Source organism: Acinonyx jubatus, chromosome E2 (genome assembly GCF_027475565.1).
Source record: "Acinonyx jubatus isolate Ajub_Pintada_27869175 chromosome E2, VMU_Ajub_asm_v1.0, whole genome shotgun sequence".
In the NCBI taxonomy this organism is placed as follows: domain Eukaryota; kingdom Metazoa; phylum Chordata; class Mammalia; order Carnivora; family Felidae; genus Acinonyx; species Acinonyx jubatus.
Genome location: NC_069396.1, coordinates 9,835,729 through 9,849,363, shown reverse-complemented (window position 1 = coordinate 9,849,363; position 13,635 = coordinate 9,835,729). Strand labels below are relative to the sequence as shown.

Sequence of the window (13,635 nt, the reverse complement as noted above, 5' to 3'; positions counted from 1 at the left end):
AAATGTTAATACCTGAGGACCCACACTGGACCCAGGTCACTCTGACTTGGAACCAGTCTGATTCTAGATTCAATGCAGTTTCTAACCAGAAGCAGTCCAGCCCTGGAGCCAGTCTGACCCTGGACCCAGCTGGTTTCTAAGTCAGAACCAGTCTGACACGGGACCTATCCAGTTTCTAAATCAGATTCGGTCTGACTCCAGTGGGTTTCCGGATTGTCTGGAAAAAAAAAAAAGCTCAAATAGCCTGAAAGCTCTTAACACAAAAGGATCCAAGTAGGATGGGCCCACCACCTCCGGGGCAGCCACAGCAGCGAGCTCAAGGGATCCAGCAGGTACCGTCATCTGGTGACTCTTGGTCCCAGGGGATGTTGGGGATCTCCTTGGGTTCCCTGACACTAGAACTATTAAAAGATAACGTGTGAGGCACATGAACAATTTTATTTATGACTTTTATTTGAGCAAAACCGCTTTGAACCGGGCAGTGTGAAACCAGGTGTGGCTAGGAGCACTTTAATGGGAGCTCAGAGAGGCTTGGGTAGAGCAAAGGTGGAAGCAGGGTAAGGCTATGGTCGATTGGCTAAAGCTTAAAGCTTACAGCCTCGTGGGCTGTTTGTAGGTAGGTTGTCCTTAGGGTTTTGACTTCCTAACCCCGAGGCAGTTACAAGCTTAGATTTTGATTTGCTTACCTAAAGCCACCAAGGCTTTAGAGCCAATTCGGTGTAATGGCCTCCTTGTTCCATGAACGCTGGTAAAACCTAAGTAAAGTGTTTTCCAGAGTTCCGGGAGCCGTTCCAGCAAACGTTGAACCTGAGAGGGGATCGTGGGTCAGGAAAAAGTGGGGGTAGCCTGGGCACCCCGTTTGTGGCTGGTGTCCCAAGTGGGGTCAGTCTAACGGGCTATGGAGCCCTTGAGGTGCGGGGTCTGTGTGAATCTTGGAAGTTTTGATGAGGGAGCAGAAGGCAAGCTGACACCCACCAAACCACCCCCCTGCAGGTGGGATAAGTCTGACAGCCCTCAGTCACTTCCGGCTGCCCAAGAACAAAGGAAAGGCCCAAAAACAAATGGTTAAACTGATAGACTCTCCATCAGTTTAGAAGAAAAGGGCAATCTTATCAATAGCCTAAAGTCCAGTAACTCCCTACTGTCTTAATGTTAATGCTTTGCTAGAGGGGAAAACAACCTTAGTTTGTCAATAGCTAGGCCTCCAGTAATCTGAGTCTTATTTAACATATGGAAACCCCATTAAGAAACTTCCTTTTGGGGCGCTGGGCTGGCTCAGTGGGTAGGGCATCCAACTTTGGCTCGGGTCATGGTTTCATGGTTCGGTTCGTGGGTTCGAGCCCCCCATCGGGCTCTGTGCTGACAGCTCAGAGCCTGGAGCCAGCGTCAGATTCTGCGTCTCCCTCTCTCTCTGCCCCTCCCCTGCTGGTGTTTACTCTCTCAAAAACAAAGTAAACATTAAAACAAATATCAACAACAACAACAAAAAAAGAAAGTTCCTCTTGACTTTAACCTCCCTCAACTCTGTAGTATATAACCAGTCTTCACAACCCCAGGGCAGCTCTTTCTGCCCACGGGTTTGTCTCTCTCAAAAATAAACGTTAAATGTGTGTGTGTGTGTGTGTGTCTATATATATATATATATATATATATATATATATATATATATATTATATGAACAAAGGAAATTAAGAGTCACCTCTTTGCACCAAAGACGTCTTCAAGAATTCTTTCTTGGCCGCCCACTCTGAACTTCCCATCACTCCAGAACCTCATCGGCTTAGCATCAGAATGGAGTCGAATTGTTGGGTGCCCAGTGGGTGTTGGGGAGTTGTCTGGTGTTAGGAAAACGCCTCAGAGAGAAGCCCACACGCCATCAGCAGCTCAGCCCTTTGCCCGTCTCTCCGTGCACACGGTGTCTGGAACCGCAGAAGCCCTACCTCTCTTTGGTCGAGGAGTTTCCTTCTCTTCCCTGCTGGGTCTGTGGAAGACAGCAGACGGCATTCCAGATTCCAGATGTCTGATCACACAAAGCTGAGTTTTCTGGGCTTCACTCAGTTTACAGGAAAAAGACTGTTTCCGGCTTCATCTCTGGAACAGAAAAGGATTCGTTAACCTGCACAACCCCCGAGGGGAATCGGACTGTCAGTGGCCAGTTTCTTCCCCCATTTCTTGCTGGTCCTTGAGGTTGCGGTGGCTCAAGTCCTGTGCAGAGCCAGGCAGATGGAGGGGACTCCTCAGCTGCTAAAGAGAGAGAGAGACTGAGCAGACCAGCAAGGGCCCCTCCAGGGAGGGCAGTCCCTCTCCTCCAGCACTGAGCACCTCGGAGCACACCCTCCGTGTCTGTTCTCAGTGCTTAGTTCACTCAGTATCCCCAACAATGGGCCTGCCTTCCACCCCACCCTCCAGCCAGACTGGTTCTAGGGTCCACCTTCTTTGGAACTGGGGCAGCTTGCTCTTTCTTTCTTTGTTTCTTTTTCTCTTTCTTTCTCTTTATTTAATGTTTATTTATTTTTGAGAGAGACAGAGCATTATTAGAGGAGGGGCAGAGAGAGACAGAGACACAGAATCCAAAGCAGGCTCCAGGCTCTGAGCTGTCAGCACAGAGCCTGACACGGCGCTCGAACCCACAAACTGCGAGATCATGACCTGAGCTGAAGTCGGACACTCAACTGACTGCACCACCCAGGCGCCCCTGTTTTTGTTTCTGTTTTTTAATAGCTCATTGAATTTCTTCTTTTTTTTTTAAGTTTTTTTTAAGTGTTTTTATTTATTTTTGAGACAGAGACAGAGCATGAGTGGGGGAGGGGCAGAGAGAGAGGGAGACACAGAATCCAAAGCAGGCTCCAAGCTCTGAGTGCTCAGCACAGAGCCTGACACGGGGCTTGAACCCACGAACGGTGAGATCATGACCTGAGCTGAAGTCGGACATTTAATCGACTGAGCCACCCAGCCTTTTCTTTTAAACCCTCAAATCTCAAAGGGTCTGATTACATTCTCTTTCTTAAGCAGTAGAGGCTACTATCTCCTTCCAGAAGAGAGTAGTAATACTAAAGCCACCATAGGCAATACGCAAACAATGGGCGTGGCTGTGTTCCAGCAAAACATTTTTTACAAAATAGGCATCTGCAGATTTGACCCGTAGACTCTGGATTGCCAGCCTGAGAGCTACACTGAAGCCCTGATGGCTGCCTTTGGGCCGTTCTGATTGTCACCAAAGGAAGTCTGGGCTTCCTCCACTTGGATTTAATTTAATTAAACATGCTACAGGCTAGTCATAATGTACGACTCCCTCAGTTACAATTCTATGTATTTAAAGAATTCTGTTATTCTCTCCCTGTCCTTATATGTCCGTTTGCTCTACTGCATGATTTGTACGTTGGCAAAAAAAAAAAAACAAAGATAATTTTTTAATGGCTCACTATTTGAGTGTATTAGCAAAGCATTTAAAATATGACAAATAAAAGAGGTAATTGGTTATTCTTAATGATTGTCTTCGTTCCAATAAGCTAATCCTGTGATTGTATATTTAGAACTTCCAAAGATCACCGGTAATCACATCAATGTAATAGGTTTCCATCAGGGGTTACTGCGTTTTAAAATTCTGTTCTGTTTAATTTCAGACTATAAGGAAGATTGGTCTTTTATGAGAACTTCTATAAAAATGTCTCTTAAAGCAAGTCAGTGCATACCTCAAACTTTTCAGGACCTTCTTTCTGTTCAAGAACCACTTAAACATTTAACATTTAAGTCTCAGCTGAATCATGGGGCTTGAAGTCCCTTGGAAATTGGCCACAAGCTCCAAGCCGTGTTGGATTCTGTTGCTTCTTTTTGCCAACTTGGGCTGGTGCATGTGTGCTTCTCATGCAGGTTGACAGCATGACCGGGAAACAGGTGCTCAGAAGCCGTCTGATAAGTGCTCTCCTTGCAGAAGTGGAAGGAGAGATAATCGTGGCCTCAGAAGCTTTCTCTTGTATTCAGTCTGCCACAAATTCACTGAAGGGCTCAAGGGCAAGTCACATCTTTTTTGGTTTCAATCTCCTCATCTCTTAAACGGGCAAATAGGACCAGGTATCTGATTTTCCTTGGACACCTGTTTTAGCAATATATTCTACCCAAGCTCTCAGAGTGGCTTTCTTCTTACCTACTGAACATCGTCTAGAAGCAATGTTTCTCAACTTTTTTTCCATTATCACCCTCTGCCCCAGGAGTATTTTTAGACATTTCCCCCCTTGATTATAACCCTCCTCCCCTGCCACATAACTTTCACTCAATTTCCGCTATGGTAGTATCTTACATAATATAGCACAATTTCAAAACCAGAAAAATGGTTACTGATCAAATTTGGGTTGAGATGCAAGAAAAAACATACCAATTTTAAAATGTTGTCAGACTCCCCACTTTTAGTTTGCCAGACCCAACCCCACAAAGACAGCTAGGCCTGGTTTCTGCCCTTGAAGGCTTATACACTCACAAGGCATCCATAGTTCAGAGACAAAACGTCTCTTATATACTGTTGGTTCAGGAGAAATGAATGAGGGGAACCAAATGCTAGGTCTAATAATGTTTCCTTATTCTTTCATTCAGAAACATTTCATAAACCTTTATTATTTGCAAGGAACTAGAAAGGAAACAAAAAAATGTTTGGAAATGTCTAGAATGTTCCAGATAATGTCTGTATGTACTCTATTCTCAAGGAGGCAAAGCATCTCTCTCACTGCTTAGGTGTGGGCTGCGCACAGTGACTGCCTTTCAGAGAGGACTGTATGGAAAAGGGCCAAGCAGGGAGGGGAGCATAGACACAGTGGAGAAACCTGACAGACATGACCTCAGGTAGGAGATCAAGGTTAACATCAACAGCAATAAGTCATGGTAGTAGGAGGTACCCTTGAGATGACGTGATGAGAATGGCACTTTATATCTGTGGCCTCTTCCCAAACACCATTACCCCAAACTAACCATGATAAAGATATCAGAGAAATCCCAGTTGAGGGACATTCTACAAAATAACTGATTAGCACTCCTCAAAATGGTCATGGTAATTAAAAGCAAGGAAAGGCAGTCTTGAGGACCTAAGGAGACATGACTACTAAATAGACAGTGGTGTCCTCGGTGAGCTCACAAGACAGAGAAAGGACACTGGAGGACATCTCAGTAAATAGAAATAAACTTTGGACTTTAGTTAGTCATAGTGTATGGATGTTGATTTGTCTGGAAAAAAAAAAAAGGAGTTTCTAGAAATCTGACTGTAAGAACTCTTTCCTACTAATGAATGTCTTTCAGCGGACTTGTGTGTGTGTGTGTGTGTGTGTGTGTAAGCTTACTTATGTATTTTGAGAGAGAGAGTGCAAGAAGGGGAGGGGCAGAGAAAGGGAGAAAGAGAGGATCCCAAGTAGGTTCCACATTGTCAGCACAGAACCCAATGTGGGGTTCAAACCCATGAACCATGAGATCATGCCCTGAGCTGAAACCAAGAGCCAGACATTCAACCGACTGAGCCACCCAGACGTCCCTGCTGACTTGTGTTCTAACAAATAATTTTGCTTTTATCAAGTTTAAAGGAACTGAAGGTTACCATGGGGGGCTGAAATCTAGAGCAAATCCAAATCCTTATTAACAGTTATATTCATCTTTTGTTCTCACCTGTTTTTCCCCCAAAGTGGATAAGGTGGAACAAAAAAAAAGTATGTGAAGGTAAAGAACAGGTTCTAGAACCAGACTGGCTCCGCCCTTTACTGGGTGTTCAACCCAGACAATTTCCTCAGCTTCTCTAAGCCTTAGTCCTGAAACCAGAAACCAGGCTTAGTTCCGCCATCTTAAAATAGGGATAATAATGCCTTCCCAGAGGCCTTTGCACATATTGTGCAATCAGCTCTTAATTCATGTGGTTACTCACCATGGTTTACCTTTCTCCACTGTGTGTCAGTTCCTTCAAATGTAGAATGTCACTCACCTTAGTACCTACTTCAATTTTTATTATAAGAATTTGGTCGGATAATGTATGCAAAAGTCTTGGCCAATGCGTGGTATCTATTATATACTGAATGAATATTAGCTTTCATGGTTTAGAACTTCCTCTCTGCAGCCCTGGGTGGAAATATATATTAGCAATTGAATCTGAAAGTCAAAAAGTAGAAGAAAATGCTATAGAGCAGTGGTTCTTAATTGGGGATGATTGTACTCTGGGGACATATGATAATGTCTGGAGACATTGTTGGGTGTCACACAAGGAGGAGAATGTGCTACGGCATCTAGGGGATAGAAGCCAGGATTTTTACTAAATATCCTGTGACGCACAAAAGACCACCAACCTTATCCCTAAGGATTATCTGGGTCCCGTGTCAATAGCACCGAAGCTGAGAAACCCACGGGCAGTTCCGTGGTTCTCAAAGTACACTCCCCGGACAAGCCGCATTGGCATGACCAGGAACTAGATGAGATGCCAATTCTCAGGGCCCACTCCAGAGCCCCAGAATCAGATACTGTGAAGAATGGGTCCCAACAGTCTGTGCTTCGACGAGACCCTTGGGTGATTCTGGTACTTGTTAGAGGCTGAGAAACACTGGAGTAACACATGAGATGGCATGAGTCACCGAACTTCTGCCAACTGCTTCATCTGTTTAGGGAGGACTATGTTGCTCCCATCCCAGACTCAATCTGCTACTATTGCCAAAGGCTCATTTCCCTCCCCCTCCAAAGATAGTATAGAATAATTCAGAGAAGAAAACGCCTGACTTTATTAATGCTTAGGCAGAACAAGTATCTTCCAACTGGTGGGTAATACCTACAGATTAAAAAAAATTGGAAGAGACACAGTACCTGATACAATTTGAGCAAGAAATCTGTTCAATTTTAACATTGTGAAAATAAGCATTTAAATAACTAGGTTATATTTAAGGAACATACGAATTGTTGATTATTACCTAACTACCCGTACTATATCTTACGTATATTAATAACTATGCACTCATCCACTCATTGAGCCTTTATTGAGTGCCTGCTATTTTCTAGGTACTACTCTAAGAAATGGGTGTGGGAAGATACTATATCTTCCAGCCCCCAAAGCAATGGTTCACAATCATACAGCATTCTGTAGCTGCTATGTGATCTTGAGGGAAAATGTTTCTGGCACAAAAACAGACACTCAGATCAATGGAACAGAATAGAGAACACAGAAAGGGACCCACAAACACATGGCCAACTAATCTTTGACAAAGTAGGAAGGAATATCCAATGGAATAAAGACAGTTTCTTCAGAAAGTGGTGCTGGGAAAATGGGACAGCAACATGCAGAAGAATGAACCTGGACCACTTTCTTACGCCACACACAAAAATAAACTCAAAATGGATGAAAGACCTCAATGTAAGACAGGAAGCCATCAAAATCCTTGAAGAGAAAGTAGCCAAAAAACCTCTTTGATCTTGCCCGCAGCAACTTCTTACTCAACATGTCTCTAGAGGCAAGGGAAACAAAAGCAAAAATGAACTATTGGGACCTCATTAAAATAAAAAGCTTCTGCACAGCGAATGAGACAATCAGCAAAACTAAAAGGCAACCAACATAATAGGAGAAGATATTTGCAAATGACATATCAGATAAAGGGTTAGTATCCAAAGTCTAGAAAGAACTTATCCAAGTCAACACCCAAAAAACAAATAATCCAATGAAGAAATGGGCAAAAGACATGAATAGACACTTTTCCAAAGAAGACATCCAGATGGCCAACCAACACATAAGAAATGCTCAACATCACTCATTGTCAGGGAAATACAAATCAAAACTACAATGAGATACCACCTGACACCTGTCAGAATGGCTAACATTAACAACTCAGGCAACAACAGATGTTGGCGAGGATGTGGAGAAAGAGGATCTCTTTTGCATTGTTGGTGGGAATGCAAACTGGTGCAGCCACTGTGGAAAACAGTATGGAGGTTCCTCAAAAAACTAAAAATAGAACGACCCTATGACCCAGCAATTGCACTACTAGGCATTTATCCAAGGGATACAGGTATGCTGTTTCAAAGAGACACATGCACTCCAATGTTTATAGCAGCACTACTGACAATAGCCAAAGTATGGAAAGAGCCCAAATGTCCATCGATGGATGAATGGATAAAGAAAATGTGGTGTATATATCTCCAATGGAGTATTACTTGGCAATCAAAAAGAATGAAATCTTGCCATTTGCAACTACATGGATGGAAATGGAGGGTATTATGCTAAGCGAAATGAGTTAAGAGAAAGACAAGTATCATATGACTTCACTCATAGGAGGACTTTAAGATACAAAACAGATGAACATAAGGGAAGGGAAGCGAAAATAATATAAAAACAGGGAGAGGGACCAAACAGAAGAGACTCTTAAATATGGAGAACAAACAGTGTTGCTAGAGGGGTTGCGGGAGGGGGGATGGGCTAAATGGGTAAGGGGCACAAAGGAAGCTACTCCTGAAATCACTGTTGCACTATATGCTAACTAACTTGGATGTAAATTAAAAAATAAATTAAATTAAATAAAAGAAAAAAGAAAAGGTTTCCTGTGAATTTTGTGGTTTTGTGTCTTCTCTCCCTGCTGGATTAACGGCAGGACTGCTCTTTCTTTTTCAGTAGGAGCTAATTTTCACATTGTCCATCTTAGACAGGCTTCAAGTTTTTCAGCACAGAGAGGTTGAACTGTGTGTCCCCCTACCCTCAAATTCATGTGTTGAAGTCTAAACCTCCACTTCCTCCAAATGTGGCTGTATTTGGAATCTTTAGAGAGGTAATTAAGATAAAATGAGGTCCTATATGTGGCCTGAATCCCATAGGACTGGTGTCATCATAAGAAGAGATTAATGGGGCACCTGGGTGGCACAGTCGGTTGAGCATCCGACTTCGGCTCAGGTCATGATCTCACAGTCCACGGGTTCCAACTGCGCGTCGAGCTCTGTGCTGACAGCTCAAAGCTTGGAGACTGTTTTGGATTCTGTGTCTCCCTCTCTCTCTGCCCCTCCCCCGCTTATGCTCTGTGTTCCTCTCTCAAAAATAAATAAATATTAAAAAAAATAAGAAGAAGAGATTAAGACACAAGACACACCGACCGAGAGGCAATCTTGTGAGGACACAGTGAGAAGGTGGCCATCTGTATGCCAAGGAGAGGGGCATCAATAGAAACCAACCTGCCAGGACTTTGATCTTAGAATTCTAGCTTCTAGAATTGTGAGAAAATAATTAAAAAAAATTTTTTTTAATGTTTATTTATTTTTGAGAGAGAGAGAGTGAGAGAGAGAGAGCAGGGGAAGGACAGAGAAAGAGGGAGACATTGAATCTGAACCAGGCTCCAGGCTCTGAGCTGTCAGCACAGAGCCTGACACGGGGCTCAAACTCAAACTGTGAGATCATGACCTGAGCCGAAGTCGGACGCCTAACAATAACCATGTGAGTCGATCCATGCCAGACCTGTGGTCAGAATCAACCAGAAAGCTCTGTTGTCATAACCGTTTTTCTCTACCATCTCCCTAACCTGCTTCTGCCTCCAGATGCCCACACCAGAAACCTGAGCCCACAGCCTCTACCTGGATCTCTCTCTGCCTATGGGGTCGAGGTCACCTCTGTAAGGAAGGAATCCCTGAGCTCACATCAGGCAGTCAAACAGCTGGGTTTCCACCCGAAAACCTATGGAACCTTCTGCCACTGATATATGGCTTTGGCGTGTCCAGCTTCTGATTCCAATGTTGTGAGATTTCTCTGCCATACTCTCTCTCAGCCCCTCAGTAAGTACAAGGAGAACAGGGTAGAGAAGTCTTTGCTCTTCATTGTCTAAGAAACTCTAGAGTACTTTAAACTTCCCTTTGTGTGTCTTTCATTTTCAAATAAACATTGTCATAAACACTTCTGTTATATAAAAATATGTCAGTGGCATTTATTGATTTCTAACAAGCAGTTCTGTAACTCTGCCCCCAGAGATGAAAAAAAAAGTGTTTCCAGGCACAATATTGGTAAATACAACCTTGACGATGTCTCAGTGTCTGTGGGTCAGGGATCTAGGTGTGGCTTAGCTGATTCCCTCTGGCTCAGCATGGCTCTCAAGGCTGTAGTGAAGGTGGAGGCTGGGCCTGCCCTCATCTCAAGACTTAACTGGGGCCCGTGTGTGGATGTATGGTTGTGGAGTGTGAATCCAGCTCCCTTGTAAGGCTCTTGTCAGGAGCCCACAGGCCTTCTCATAAGATAGCTCATAACATGCCTTCCCTCAGTCAGGGTGACTGAGCAAAGGGGGAGAGAGGCCGGACACCCAGGATGGAAGTCACAGTCTATGACCTAATCCCAGAAGAGACATTCCACATCTTCCGCCATATTGTATTCTTTAGAAGAGAGTTGATCAGTTGAGTCCACATTAAAGGGCAGGTATAACTCAAGGATGTGAATACCAGATGGGGGTCCTTGAGGCATCTTAGAGTCTGCCTTTCATGCCCTGGGAGCACACATCAGGGCTGTCCCCAATCAATACACAAAACTACTACAGTGTTAGGCTAAATAGCTCAAAAGCATATTGGATTATTTTCCTGGGCTTATTGTTAACAAAAAAATCATTAAGAATAAAATATATTTGGGGGGAAGAAAAGGAAAAGGGAAAAAAGGAATTAGTTTTAATTCCTCTATATGTACCCACTTGTATTTTTGCCTCGGTTCTTATCCAAATATATAAATATTTGTACATGCTTACAATTCTCTCGGTGCCCTGTGTTTTTACACACAGCATTATATGGCATCATATACCCATAGCATCATAAAGAATGTTTCTATAGACTCTTCGTAATCATGATTTTAGCAGGCTGGGAGTCCTTATTACCCCAAGATCGTTTGGTGTCTTAAATGAGGACCTCGGCCCCATTGATAAGTAACCAAAATTGTGTTATCAATGGAGGGGAAGCTGTGGCTATAAATTATGACAGTAAGTTCACTGTATGTGATATTTGCCAAAATGTAGGCCATGATAGCAACTCTGCAGAATTTTAGAAAGAAAAATGAGTCAAATGTTAATTTGGAGGGGGGAGGGATGGTTAATTTTCCGCAAAATTATACAACAGCATTATCAACCTTGTCCTTCACAACTGTCTTCCACATTAGGAACACAAAGAAGGTCTCACTGGCAAAAATGATATTCAAGAACCGCATGAATTTTGATCAGTAGTCTTTTTTTTTTAGCCCCATAATCCAATATATTTATTTGTTAACTCAATTGTTAACTAGTGTGCTTCTCTGGGTTCCTGTGCCCACACTTGAAGCAGATCTCTGAAATAACCTGCATAGATTTCATGAAAGCTCACACTTTTGGGAAGACTTGCAATTCTGCTTTGTAAAAAATTTCCATTGATTGTGTTTGCCTCACGCTGTTAGAGATTCACTACGGCTGACTATCAGTCAGATCAACCAAAAAGATATCGGGAGTAGGCAGGGATAAGTTAGAAGTCACTGTTAATGAGGAAGCAACACTTAAATGGTATTTTATAAGTGCTGAATTCATTACTGAACATTTTCATAGCATGATGTTTTTTCCCTTGGAATCACACTTGTCTCCCTTGGCTGCACACTGTATTTTTGGTGCCAGTATTTCTTCTAATGTATTTCCTTCTGTGGATGCACCATGAGGGTGGGTGGCCAGGCGTTCTTTGATGCCTATGAAACTTCTCTTTTCCTCACTCAGCATCAGCACCACACAAGCACACACACTCAGCTTCCTCCTTGCTAATGCAGTCATGACTGTGTTCATGGGATTTTTGGAACTGGCTTCCCCCTGGCCCTAGGGTGAGGGTGAATCTCCTTCAGTCTAACTCAAAAATCAGAATGCTGTCCCCCTTGCTAGTCAATGGTCAATTCAAGGATGAATATGTGGTGTGATTCTGGCCAGGGAGGGGTGTCCTGGACGATTTCCCTCATTCTTGAGTGGGTACACAAGAAAAGGGATGCTCTCTTTTCCTGCCTCTGCATATTTTCGCTTCAGGGCAGTGGCAGCAACCTCGGAACTGTGAATGGAGCCAGTGCAAGAAGAGAAGCCAATGTTCCGAAGAGGACAGCAGACTGAAAAGATAAAAAGAATGTGGGTCCTTAAATTACCAGCCCTGAAACCACTCCAAATCAGGCATTCTGGTTACCAGAGATATTTTTGTCCTAACTGTATAAGCAGCTTCTTTCTTTCTTTTTTTTTAAGTTTATTTATTTTGAGAGAAAGAGCACGAGCGGGGGAGGAGCAGAGAGAGAGAGAGAGAGAGAGAGAGAGAGAGAGAGAGAGCAGGAGGAGGGGCGGGGAGAGTGAGAATCCCAAGCAGGCTCTACACCATCAGTGCACAGCCTGACACGGGGCTTGAACTCAGGAACGGTGCGATCACGACCTAACCTGAGCTCAAGAGTCTGCCGCCTAACCAACTGAGCCACCCAGGTGCCCCCAAGATCCAGGCTCTTCTGTTCGTCTGTCCAGCTAGGTCCAGTGTCCCCATAGAGTCTCCATCATGCTGCCTCAAGTCCACACACCAGGCCTTCACATCACGGAGTCCCAAGTAGAATGCAAACTCTCTTTTCCAAAGCCCCTCTCTTTCCGGGAGGAAAAACCTCTTCAGAAATTCTCAAGAGACTTTCCCCTCATATCTCATTGGCCAGAACTGGGTTACGTGCTGATCCCCTGACCTATCACTAGCAAAGAGAAGGAGTGGCCTTGATTAACTTGGATGATGGAGATTTACTTGCTGGGGTGGTGCACTTTGCTTCCAGATAAATGCCGGGTTCCCTGAGCAAGGAGGAGGGGAATAGCTGTTAGTGTGTGTCCCACTAGGGTCTGCACTAACGTGAATCGCAACGCACCTGCAAAAATGTTTCACCTTGGAAGCTCCTCTTACTTGCTAACAGAAGACACCGTCTCGGAGGCCAATGTCCCTTGAAGATGCATTTTTAGGTTATCCCCAGCTCCTTTTTCTCCCCTTCTTGCTTTAGCTCTTGGTACTGTAACACAGAGACGGGTTCTTTGCTGAGCGCGGATGAAGATTTTTCCCTCCTGGGATGAAGTGTACTGGTGTCTACAGGAGAAAATTTCTCAAATGAGTCACCTCAAAACGTAATGGGCCTGTGTAGGCTGTCTCCCAGCTCATTCATTAAAACTTTAATTCTGGGCCAAAGTAATCCACACGTAGGATAGGTTACTTTAGGTGCCCTTTCCACCTAGGGTCTGCAGAAGATAGTTTCATACACGTGAAACCATTCTCAATACACAATCTGCAGGTAATGAAAATGCGTCTACCTTTATTTTTTGTGTGATGCGCTAAGAGACAGAGAAACTTTCCTCGGATGGAGGTAGGACAGGAAATGGAGTTGTATGCAGGACGCAATAAATAGGGTGGAACAAATACATCTATCTGTCTCAGCAGATGATGAATTCCTTAAAGGCAGGGACTACGTCTAAGAGGCCACTGAACGTGGGGGCCTGATTTCAAAGGCAAGTTTTGCCGCTTACTGTGTGATCTTTGGAAACTGGCCTCCCCTCTCTGTATCTCAGCTCATCTCAATAATCGGGACAGAAAAAAGCACAAACCTCATAGGGGGATTCTTTTATAGGAAGTAATGTCAGAAACAAACTATATGAAATAGACATCAAATCTGAACGT

At 43.8% G+C, this 13,635-nt stretch overlaps 1 long non-coding RNA gene across 1 annotated transcript in view; it reads right to left on the bottom strand.

The window, feature by feature from the left end:
- LOC128313158 (uncharacterized) overlaps positions 1-13,346 on the bottom strand; it is an 87,379-nt gene extending 74,033 nt beyond the window's left edge. Inside the window, exons 1-3 of the long non-coding RNA XR_008293425.1 lie at positions 12,874-13,346; positions 1,941-2,091; positions 687-807 (exon numbers count right to left, since the gene is read on the bottom strand). This is a non-coding gene — a long non-coding RNA (uncharacterized LOC128313158). The remainder of the gene's footprint in view (positions 1-686; positions 808-1,940; positions 2,092-12,873) is intronic.
- Positions 13,347-13,635: the final 289 nt, after the last annotated feature.